The sequence below is a fragment of the Sciurus vulgaris genome (assembly GCF_902686455.1).
Source record: "Sciurus vulgaris genome assembly, chromosome: 5".
NCBI classification, from domain to species: Eukaryota; Metazoa; Chordata; class Mammalia; order Rodentia; family Sciuridae; genus Sciurus; species Sciurus vulgaris.
This window is the reverse complement of record NC_136465.1, coordinates 149,971,340-149,982,908: the sequence shown is the minus strand read 5'-3', so window position 1 is coordinate 149,982,908 and position 11,569 is coordinate 149,971,340.

Genomic DNA, 11,569 nt, shown 5'->3' with positions numbered 1-11,569 from the left:
ACAGTTACCACCCAGTTAATCCCTATTGGGGGATCAATGCACTGATTAGGTGAAAACTCTCATAACTCAATCATTTTACCTCTAAACATTCTCGCATTTCTCATACATGAACTTTCAGGGGACACCTTATATCTAAACCTTAACAGATGACAAATGGAAAATAAAAAGAGAGTGATCAAGAGTCCAAGACCATAATTTCAGTCTGCTCAATTGTTTTCCCCATTGTCCAGTGGCATCTGTGTCTCATTACAAGTTGAAGATCTAGTCAAGGAATCCAAGACCAGTATTTATGACAGTTAGAAAGAAAAGCCTGCTTAGGGCCGCTCCAGAATTTTGTTTTCAATGTTCAATTTCACTAAAATACTCTCATAGAACACAGTGGGTCATGCTGTACAGAATACCATCTAAGAATTCTTAGTATGGAATCTATGCAAGGGATTCAAATGCCATGGGGCCTCTTGAGGATGTATATACAATTGGAGGTGTGTATGTGCACACTTGTCTGAGCCTTCATTTGGGATTCAGGACTGCCTTGCCCCCCCTAAGCATCACTGCTTATAGGTAATGCTCTGTGTTTATTCTTTGACTTAAAATCAGCCATGTGAGCCTGACTAGACAAGTGAAATTTGAGAAAGATCCTTTTCAGAAAGATTCTATTGACATTTTGCATCAAGACCATTTTTACCATGACTGGATTTAGGAATGTTCAGGGGATCCCTTTCTAGAATTCAAGCATCACGCTGGAAATACCAGAGGCTATTAATACTGCCTGTATTTTTACACTCATCACTTGGCCAGGGTGTGAGTTGCGACATGCAGTCTTCGCAGGACTGATGCTGTGAAGGTTGGCTAGCAACAGGCAGATGTCTAGCTGGGGTTTGGCAGGAATGTACTCTTTTCCTCCTTGGAGATGCATGATTGGTCCAGATAGTGCATCTGTATTTCCAATCTCTGGAGCTCTAGACTCTTCTATTAAAACAAATAACAAACCTTTATTGAGATATAATAGATATGATATGCTATAAAAATTCACCTTTTAAAAGTGTCGTATGATTTGATGGTTTTTAGTATATTCACAGAACTGTGCAGCCATAACCATTATCTAATTTTTGGATCTATTTTTGGGATCATTTTTTATTGCTTTTTTCCAAAGCTCTAGAACATTGCCAAGTCTCTTTTATTAAAATACATATTTACATTATCTATCTATCTACCTACCCACCTACCTACCTACCTACCTATCTATAATATGAAATTACCTGTGAATAAAATCAGCTGAAAATATGTTGAAAGGGAGGTCTTAAGAGCATATGCTGAATCCATCTTTTCTAGTGCCAGGACTATCTCTTTGTGATTCAGTGTTCATGAACAGAGTGTTAATTAGTTTTTTCAATGGAAATTTTATTTACTAGATCAAATAAAATACCAGATTGATCCATTTCATTTGGCCATTTTTGTAGGCCCATAGAAGTAATTGTAAGGTTTAACATAATAAAACTTGCATGAAATTTTCATGTACAATCCACTGGCATTGCAAAACTTGAAAGTATGTGCTGTATTATAGGATTATTAAAAGTAAAGGAAACCTGTAATCCCAGTGGTTTGGGAGGCTAAGGCAGGAGGATGGCAAGTTCAAAGCCAGGCTCAGCAAATTAGGGAGGCCCTAGACAACTCAATGAGACCCTGTCTTTACATAAAATACTATAAATAAATACATACATACATAAATACATAAGGGCTGGGTATGTCGTTCAGTGGTTAAGTGCCTTTGAGTTCGATGAGTTCAATCTCTGATACAAAAAAAAAAAAGTCAAGAACTTGCTCGTATTGTATTTCTTTGTGATTTTATTAAAATAGTTAATGTTCTTGTTCTAAATGACTTCATTTGTTCAATCCCAAATATATACTAAGCATCTACTACCTGCCAATCCAGGTGGGAAGAGCGAGAGTGATATAGTCTCAGCCTGCAGGGTGCACATTTTTGCTTTACCCTTTTTTAGCTTTATTAACTCATTATCATAGAGCCTTTGTAATGTGTTTGCATTTTGATCTTTAGCAAATTCTTTAAACAGTCCCTGCTGCTTCATAGGTAACCTGAGCCCTCCTTTCCTTCATTTTTCACAAACTCCAATCATATAAATGGTGACTTTTTCCTTCTTCTTTCCCTAAAATTCCAAAACTGACTGGACACATCTCCCATTAGTTTTGCAGCATTTCCACATAGTTAAGAGAGATAATTTTGTGATCTTCCCAAATGTAATGACTACCTGCCTTAGTCTTGGTTAATTGTCAATGAGTCTCAATACTTTGTTTTAAATTTGTTCTAATTAGTTACACATGACAGTAGGATGCATCTTGACATATCATGTATAAATGGAGTATAACTTCTCATTTGTCTGGTTGTACATGGTGTAGAATCACACTGGCCATGTAATTATATATGCACATATGGTAACAATGACCAACTAATTCTACTATCATTACTACCCCCATGCCCCTCCCCTCCCTTCACTCCCCTCTGTTTAGTACAAAATACTACTATTCCTCCCCTTACCATTATCATGAATTAGCACCCACATATCAGAGAAAACATTTGGGCTTTGTTTTCTTTGGGATTGGTTTATTTTGTTTAACATAATATTCTCCAGTTCCATCCATTTACCAGGAAATGCCGTAATTTCATTCTTTTTTAAGACTGAGTAATATTCCATTGTGTATATGTACCACATTTTCTTTATCCATTCATCTGTTGAAGGGCACCTAGATTGGTTCCATAGTTTAGCTATTATGGATTGAGCTGCTATAAACATTGATGTGGCTGCATCACTGTGTGACTGTAGTATGCTGATTTTAAGTCCTTTGGGTATAAACTGAGGAGTGGGATGACTGAATCAAAAGGTGGATCCACTCCAAGTTTTTTGAGGAATCTCCATACTGCTTTCCATAGTTGTTGTAGTCACACCAGCATGTATGAGTGTACCTTTTTCCTTACATCCTTGTCAATATTTATTACTGCTTGTACTTTGATAGTTGCCATTCTGACTGGAATGAGATGGAATGTCAATGTAGTTTTGATTTGCATTTCTTTAATTGCTAGAGATGAACATTTTTTCATATATTTGTTGATCAGTTGCATTTCTTCTTCTGTGAGGTATCTGTTCCGTTCCTTTGCCCACCTATTGCTTAGATTATTTGGTTTTTTTTTTTTTGGTGTTAAGTTTTCTGAGTTATTTATATGTCCTGGAGATCAATGCTGTATCTGAGATGGGTGTGGTAAAGATTTTTGCCCATTCTGAAGGCTCTCTCTTCATGTTATTGTTTCCTTTGCTGAGAAGAAGTTTTTTAGTTTGATTCCATCCCATTTATTGATTCTCAATTTTATTTCTTGAGCTTTAGGAGTCTTGTTAAGGAAATCAGTTCCTAAGTTGATATGGTGGAGATTTGCGCCTACTTTTTCCTCTGGTAGTTGCAGGGTTTTCTGTTCTAGTGCCTAAGTCTCTGATCCACTGTGAGTCAACTTTTGTGCAGGGTGAGAGATAGGGGTTTAATTTCATTTTACTACATATGAATTTCCAGTTTTCCCAGTACAATTTGTTGAATGTCCAATGTATGTTTTTGGCACCTTTGTCGAGTATGAGATAACAGTATTTATGTTGATTTATCTCTGTGTCTTCTCTGTGTCATTTAACCTGTGCCATTGGTCTACATTTTGGTTTCAGGGCCAATACCATGCTGTTTTTGTTACTATGGCTCCATAGCATAACTTAAGGTCTGGTATTGTGATGCTTCCTGTTTCATTTTTCTTGCTAAGGATTGCTTTGGCTGCTCTGGGTCTCTTATTTTTTCAAATGAATTTCATGGTTGCTTTTTTTTAGTTTTATGAAGAATGTCATTGGCATTTTAGTAAGAACTGCATTAAATCTATATAGTGCTTTTGGTAGTATGGCAATTTTGACAATATTAATTCTGCCTCTCCAGGAGCATGGATCTATCCAAGAGAACTGAGCATCTTCAAAGTCTTCTTCAATTTCTTTAGTGTTCTGTCATTTTCATTGTAGAGGTCTTTCACCTTTTTTGTTAGATTGATTCCCAACAATTTTATTTTCTTTGAGGCTATTGTGAATGGGGTAGTTTTTCTAATTTCTCTTTCATTGGATTCATCACTGATGTGTAGGAATGCATTTGATTTATGGGTATTAATTTTATATCCTGCTACTTCGCTGAATTGATTTATTAGTTCTAGAAGTTTTCTGGTGGAATTTTTTGGATCTTCTAAATATAGAATCATGTCATCGACAAATAGTGATAGTTTAAGTTCTTTTCCTATTCACGTATCCCTTTAATTTCTTTCTTCTGTCTACTTGCTGTGGCTAGGGTTTCAAGGGCTATGTTGAATTAAAAGTGGTGAAAGAGGGCATCCTTGTCTTGTTCCAGTTTTAGAGGGAATTCTTTCAATTTTTCTCCATTTAGAAAGATGTTGGCCTTGGGTTTAGCGTACATAACTTTTACCATGTTTGAGGTATGTTCCTACTACCCCTAGTTTTTCTAATGTTTTGAACTGTATTTGATCAAACGCTTTCTCTGCATCTATTAAGATGACCATATGATTCTTGTCTTTGTCTATTAATGTGATCAATTATGTTTATTGATTTCAATTCTTAAATGTTGTAAGAAGATTAAAGCATTTGATTTACACACACACACACACACACACACACACACACACACACACGGGATCTAGTCCTTAACATTTAACTTACATGTTTAAGCATGATGATTAATGAGAGATGCATGTAATTTGTACATAGTTCTGGGACACTGATGATTCCTGAAGTATTTTAAGTGTCACTTTGGGCCTTTCTCATATTCGGTGGAATTAATCAGATCTGGATTTAGATGGACTGCTCTACTGGACTATTAACTTGGGTGGAAAACTATAAGTATCTTTTGGGAAGTTTTCCACCAGGCACTCCTAAGTGGAGAAATAGAGTACTAGGAAATGCTAGTCTCGGTTTTATACTAGAAAAGGCATAGTATGCAGAAAGTAGTATGGTATTAATCAAGGATAATGGTATTCATTTAGTCCACAATTGATGGATAACAGAATTTGTGAGTGTGGGAGAAAATTTATCCCATTCCTTCATTTTAAAAATGAGGAAACAGCTTGGTATGGTTATGCATGCCTGTAATCCCAGTGACTCGGGAGGCTAAAGCAGGAGTATTGAAAGTTGGAGGCCAGCCTCAACAACTTGGTGACACTCTGTCTCAAAACAAAAATATGAAAAGGATTGGGGGTGTGTGGCTCAATAAAAGAGCATTCCTGGGTTTAATCCTCAGCAACACAAACAAAACAAAGCAACAACGAAAAAGGAGGAGATAAAAGTTCAGAAAAGTAGAAAAGTTAAGTGACTACTTTAAAGTTGTTTAATTATTAGTTTATAAAAAATCCAAAATTCAAATCCAGTTATTCAGATTCTTAACACAGTGCTGGTTTTACTAAAACTCTTTCCCTCATTTTTATATGTTAAAGATTAAATCTATAGTCTTTACTTCTTAAATGGGTTTCTTTGAAATTAATGACTTTTTCTTCAACTCTTTTTCTTTCCTGCCCTGTCCTATTCTTGGGCTGCATTTACCCTCAGTTAGGGTCAGACCACTACGTTAGTGGTCCTCAAACCTAAGCATGCAGCAGCCACTTGGAAGCCTGCCTACAACGTGGATTCCTGGACCCAATCCTCATAGTTTTTGATTTAGTAGATTTGAAGCATGTATATGTGTGAAAGAATTTGTATGTCTAAGGAGTTCCCAGGTGTTGGTGTTGTTCCTACTGGTTGGGGACTATGCTTTGAGAGCTACAAACCTACACCAAGCAGGTTTAATAGCCCTGTATCAGCAAGGTTTCTAATCACTGTATCTCTTGTTGCTCAATTTTTTTTGGCCTCCAAAATATTGTAAGTTATCAGATAATCCCTGATCCAGGAACTAGCTGCCCAGTACAGTCATTCAGCATTGGCTGTTACATGGAAATCAGTGTGAAAAAGACTTTGTGCCTGTGCAGATGGTTAATGAGTCAGTCTGGAATAAGACAGTAGCTCTTTAGCATGTCTGATTAGCACTCACAACTCCTAAGACCTAGCCTTCCTTCTCTTTTCCTCAACAAAATAACATTACAAGTGCCAATGCTAAGAAAACAGTCATAAAAAATGTTTTTATGAGCCTCTACATGTCTTCAATTCTTAAAGAGGCAAGGAGTTAAAATATTATTCTAGCAGTCGGATTCTGAGTTGTGGCAATAAAATTCAGGTTAGCCAATGTAAACAGAAAAAGATTTAATATAAGGTAGCAGGGAGCTTTCAGAATGTGAGTGAACTTAGAAGAATCTGGGTCCCATTCAGGCCCCTCTGGGGAATGTGGGATTTAGCTTTCCAACTAGAATTCCATAGAAAGGCACGCTAGGAGATTGGAATGGTAGTTGAATGAACCAGTCTGCAGTGTCTTTCACAGTTATCATGACCAAATTGTGGCTTATTTTTTATTCTCATGGTGGATGCTGGTAAAACATTAGATCTTAGCTTTACATACTCACATAATGGTTTATGAATTGGGCCAGTGTTGAAGGAAAGATGTGACAGTGAACTGATCAGTAAAGTGAGAAATTTGTAAAAAATTCTGTTGGTACCAAAAGTTTAATGGTACCTGATCCTGGGATTTCAGGATTCACATAGACCTTCCATTTGAAGACATGCTTTTATAAAGACAATCTGACAATGATTACAACCCAATATGGATTGTTTTGTTGCTGCTGATCCTAGAGTTTTTATTTAAAACATTTTGTTTCTGTCATATGGGACAATTTATTGGTGTTGGAATTTTGGAGAAGTAATATTTGGCTGTAATATGTTAATTATAAAGATTCATTCTACTATCAATAATTTTGTAAGTGTATGTTGGGTTAAAAACATCCTTAGGCCTCCGTGGTTGGCAAGTCTTCTTATGAAACATGAGACACCTTAGTTTATGATCAAAACTATTTCTGTATAAATAGAACTGGAATTCTGTGGGCCATTGATTCTGAATAGAGTCTGAGACTGGAGCATCCAGCTTGGCTTCTTCATTTTTGTTCCTTGGAGTATTCATTGATGGCCATGCCATTGTGGGAACCCACTAAGCTGTCAAAAGGGAAAGACTCAGTGCAGTGACTTAAACAAAATGAGATTTTAATTCTCTTTCATTTACCTGTCAAGAGTAGGCCATACAGGGGTGGTCTATTAGCTGTGTTTTATTTAACAGTTTCCATCTCTGTGGTCAGGTTGGCTACAGACAGTTAGAGGGGAAAAGAGGAAGTAGAAGACTCACCCCTGCTAGTAGATGGTAAACCTCGAAGCTATGCACATCATTTCTGGCTCACTTGTTTCTAATCAGAACCTAGTCACAGAGCCTCACCTATTTGCAAAGAAAGGCAGGGATTGTCATCTGTAGTCAGGAAACCTCAAGTCTAGTGGAAATTTGTGTAGGCTACACTACGCCTGAAAAGGGGGAGTGGATCAATATTGTTGGAAGGCTAACAGTGTTTGCTACAATGGCTTATCAGAAATTGTTAGTTGGTGTTTTTCATATCAGAGCTGCTATGTGGGTGGACTCCACAATGGCCATCTGTGCTAGAAGTAAAGCTCCTCAGAAAGGTCAGTGAGGGGAGTCTCTCAAGTTAATTCCTGGTAAATAGATGAGAGAATGATAGAACTTCTGTATTGAAAAGAACCTCTCCAGGAGCAATGGTGCACACCTGTCATCCTAGCTACTCAGGAGGCTGAGGCAGAAGGAGTGTAAGTTTGAGGCCAGCCTAGGCAACCTATTGATACCCTATCACCAAAAAAATAAAATAAAATAAAATAAATAAAATGGTCTGGGAATGTACTTCAGAGTTAGAACACTCTTGGGTTCAATCCCCAGTACTGCAAAGAAAAAGAAAAAAAGAAAATAATAATAATCTCAATTGTCACCCAGTCACCCAGTCCAAAAAACTCCTGAGAATCTTAACCAAAGCACCTCTTTTAGACTTGTGGGTTTTTCATGTGAAAACTAAAAAATTGGGCAAAGTCACAGAATTATTGGTGACCATCAGGACTAGAATCCACAGAACTGGGTAAATTTAATTTTCCAGCTATTCTTCCTGAATTAACCCTTCTGAGCTTGATTTCTATCATGCTGTGGTCAGAGAAAAGGAATGTGTTTATTATAAGTCATAATGGTCTATGTACTTTTAGAGTACTGTTAAGTACTATAAAATAATTGAGCTAGTTCTTTGACATGTAAGGCTCCCTTTCAGTTATTGAAACATGGAGTCTTGTTAAAACACAGTTAATGGTTACAGATATTTGGATGATCAGACATGTTAGTGAAAAGAGTTTTGAAGTAGAATTCAAAAGACCTGACCTAGTCTTTGCTATATACTACCCATCTGTATGACCTGTGGAAAAATCATTTAGCTTCTCTGAGACTTGAGTTATTTTTGAAATAATAAAACTAGAGGGCAAACTACTCAACCATGGGCATAGAGAACACAGATCCCGACCAAATAAAACAAATTCCAACCTCAAAAAATTCAGCTTGGTGAATTGGTGCATCCTGAGAGAATGTCACCCAATCCTTACCTTTATAATCTTTCTCTTGATGTTGAATTGTATGCAATAAAGAGCCATAACGTTAGCCTGCATTGTTAGAATGCATCCTCACCCTTGGTTCTTAAAGGATAAAAGCCTACTCGATACTCCCATCTAAGGATTATGTGTTAGTTTCAAACTTACATTTCAAATATATTTCAGAAAAGGTAATGAATCTCTGTAAGATCATTCTGGAGCAAAGAGCAAGTATTGTCTATTTAGAAAACAGACTCTCCTAGGTCCTTCTGTAAAATAAATTATAAGCAATGTACAGAGTGGCTTCTAAAATGGCAAGGAATCCATTTGGCCCTAAAAGGAACAGTATCTGGAGCCTAATTCAAAAGCCTGTCACATTTCATTATGTTTCTAAAGACTTCAGCACTGAAGAGAGGACAATCGTGGGCTTGTAGGTGAGACTGAATATTATCTTTAGTGAGGTCTAGAGATAAACGCTGCAATGAGAACAGAATCCATTTAGGATGCATTGGACAGAATAATTCTAAATTATGGCATTGAAATTCCCGCTTCACTTATAGGAAAGAGATAAGGCAAAACACTCCAGTTAATGGAACACGAGCTACTAATTTCCTGAGAAAGACAAAAGGAGGGGGTTGTGCTGCTCTTACATGGAATGAACAATTTTCTCCAGTCTCAAGGTTGACAATGAAGGACTGTGACAAGGGAGAAAGTAATAGGAGAGCCAGACATAGATCAAAAGAAAGGACAATGGGAAGTCAAACAAGGACTCTTATCAGTTCCATAGGTGAGTTCACCTTCCTGGCTTTCAGGATCTTATTCATTAAGATGCTGACGTGGGCTCTGGGACCAGGGCTGATTTTGACGTTTGCATCTGTGCTTATGTGTGTGTTTGTGTGTGCACGCAGGCATGTGTGCAGCTCATTCTTATGCAAATAATATCCTTTATAACTACTGAAAAAAGCAGTGCTTTTCTTCCAAATGGATGCACATGAATTTATCACCACGATCTCACCTTGTTTACATGAGAACGTGGGAACTGAACGTACAAAGAGCACTGGCCACTTTGGAAAAGAAAACGAGTTTTCCAAGTTGTGAAAATATTCAAGTTCAGGTGATCTGCAGGACCAGGGAAGTCACTCCATCCTAGAATCCCATTGATTAGGGTAGCATTTGGGGAGATGAGGTCTTCTTACCCCTCAGCTCATTTTCTAACTTTCCTAGACATCTTTTCCTCATGCCCTCTTAAAGCTGTCACCAGGCCTGTGCTTCCACGGCCATGGAAGAAGTGGAACTTTTGTACTGGACAAAGGAGAAGGAGGCCATGTCCCACCATAACCTCTGGGAAGACTTTGTTAACTTTCCTTCTAGGACATATGGATAGTGCCCTCCCAGTTCTTCTCCCGAGTCCTGAGTTTTATGAAACTTTCTCACTCTGGGCTGAATAAAGAACACAGGAGAAAGAAGGGCTTTTGATATTACATTGTCAGGCTAACTGACCTTGTCCACCCTCTGGCTTCCTGAACTCGTCATTTTATTTCCAACATCCTCGGTCATACCCTACAGATATATAAGGTCTTGCATTTCCCTTGCAAATCTTTTGGGATGAAATGAAATATTTCTCTCTTTCTCTCCCAGCATCCTCCTCTCTCTCCCTCTCTTCTTTCTTTCCTTCCTCTCTTTATGAAGATTTTCTCTGAGATTTTCCTTTGTCTTTCTCCCGCACACATCACCAGCAAAATGTCTGATTGTCTTACTGGTTTGCTTCCCTATTCAGAATAATATTGGGATGCTGTTTTTATGGGGTAACTCCAGGACCTAAATAGTCTGCAAGGTTTTCCCTCCTCCAGAGTGTGCCTTGTACTCCACATTCAGGACGGTTTTGATCTTTCTTCTGGATATTCTAATGTGGCAGGGCTCCATTCGACACTAAACCATTAGAAGGCCTGACACTATTAGGTTGAACTTTAGCAAGCAGCATAATGATTCCATAGTGCAATTAGAAAGGGTTCTTCAAAATATGCATAATGCAGTAGTGGGATGAAAAAAGAGGACTTTGCTCACCCTTGGTTCAAATTTCAAGTTTGCCACTTACTGTGTGAGAGAATCCTGTCAAAGTCATGGTGGGGCATCACATCCCTCTGTTTTGTCCAATGCAGAGGTTTCTACTTCTCCGTGTCTGAAGAAACCCTAGGAAGGGGTAGGGGTCCTGAGAAAGTTGCTAGGAAGACCAGAGGTGGGTGAGCTGGGAGTGACAGGAACCCATTTCCCAGGATCAGAGAAGGTTACCATAACTTCTATGAGCATCAACATCATTATTTGAAAACTCAAAGATAATAATTATATTTACTATTATAGGATTGCTAACAGTCAAAGTCCAACCAAATATGACCACCGTTTTCTTTTTCTTGACAAGAAAATCTCCAATTTTTGTAGACTTTTTTCCTTTTAATTGCACCTCCAATTTCTGGGAGGGCTGACTTTTCCAAGTCACCATTCTGAGCATTTTGTCTAATTTATTTCTTAAAATCCATGAGTTAATGTGCTAATTATACTTTCAACTACTAGTGAAAAATAGTGACTTTAAGGTGTTAAGTAGCTTGCTTAAAGACACCCAGCTGGTAAGCAGCTCAGTGAGAGATTTGACTGCCTTCTGGCAGGCAGGAATCCAGAAGGCTTCCACTGAGCCATTACACACACTGCCTCCCGGTAGCATTTATCTGTATTTCCTTTGGAACTCAAAAACTGAATGTCAGATGGGTCAACCATACTTTTCACACAGACATAGGAATTTAAACAATTTCTGTGATCAAAGGGAAAAGTAGATGTTCCACCGAGTGTTGATTGAACAGCACCACTATATTCAGCTTACATTCATTGTCTGCTGGTTCTAGATCATAGGTGGAAGGCATGATTTTTAGTGCTGCTATGTT